Here is a 1239-nt window from a genome sequence, read left to right on the forward strand (position 1 = left end):
CCACCACTTCACACGACTGGCTCGCAGGGATTCAGGGCTAAACAATTTGCTGTCCCCTTCCTGTACGCTCCTTTGGCCTGAGAGGCACCAGCACCACAGGACAAAAGAAAGCAGCAGATTAAGACCTGTCATTGGGAGGGCAGGGAAGGGGCACAGAGCAGGTAGCTAAGCAGGGAGGGGCACTTTGGCAGGCTGTCATATTCCCTAGGAAAGCCAGATCTGCAGCTCAAACTGGTGTGTGGGGGGGGGGCAAGGGAAGATCCCATGGGGTGTTCAGGGGGCTTCTGAGCAGACAGGAAGGCTTGGGTGGGCAGGCAGGAGTCATGCTAGAGGGCAGCACCTGCATAGCCACTGACAGAGACAGGACGTAGTAGGCAGCTTCAGAGGGGAGGCGATGTCAGGGGGACACCACGATTTTAGACAGGTGTAAGGCAGGGGACAAGGATCAGCTGGGACAATCACCTGGACTGTCTGTACCTGCTGGTGGGAGATGACCACCGCGTTCCTCTCTGCACTATCACAAGGGACTGCTTTCTGTGCCCTCGTAGGAAATCTGGGACAGTTTCACGCACTGCACGTTGTTCTCAAGTGCAAGGAGAAATAGGTATTACTACGTTTGCTGTTCCCTGAGAACCATACCTTGATGTTCTCACTAGGCCCTTATAACAGATGGGACAGCAGAAGAACGGTCTGGATGCTGGCAGGGTCCACAACTCCCGCCCCACCACCAAGAAGCTTCCTTCATGTCCTGAACGCCTCAGGGCTGCTTTCCAAGCCGACCGCTGCAGGGAGAGATGTCAGTGGCTCAGCAATCTGCACCTTCCAGTCTGTGCAGGGGCTTGTGTGCTGGGTTTGAGCACCTGGGAGCTTTCTGCCCCTATTCAGGATCTTATTAGGTTCCAGCCCCAGGAACTCAGATCTCCATGCATTTGTGAGTAGTATTCGGAGCATGCTCATCACCAGTTTCTAGGCACGTGAGAGAGAAGCAAGGCTGACAATATCCAACCACCTGCAGGTAAGGAGACATGCATGGGAGAAAGACAGTGCACACTGAACCCAAGCTGCGTTCTCCAGTCCGTCCTTCTGCCCCTTCATCAAAAGGGGGACAAACAATCGCATCCTGCCCCTGAAAGCATTGCCAACCCTTTTTCCAGTATGTGACACCTGACCAGGCTGGACACTTAATGTGGGGAGGCGGCTGGAAGGCCAACTGCACCTTGTCGTGCATCCACAGATGCA

The sequence above is a fragment of the Gavialis gangeticus genome, unplaced genomic scaffold, assembly GCF_001723915.1.
Source record: "Gavialis gangeticus isolate Ggan-Ray unplaced genomic scaffold, GavGan_comp1, whole genome shotgun sequence".
NCBI lineage: Eukaryota > Metazoa > Chordata > Crocodylia > Gavialidae > Gavialis > Gavialis gangeticus.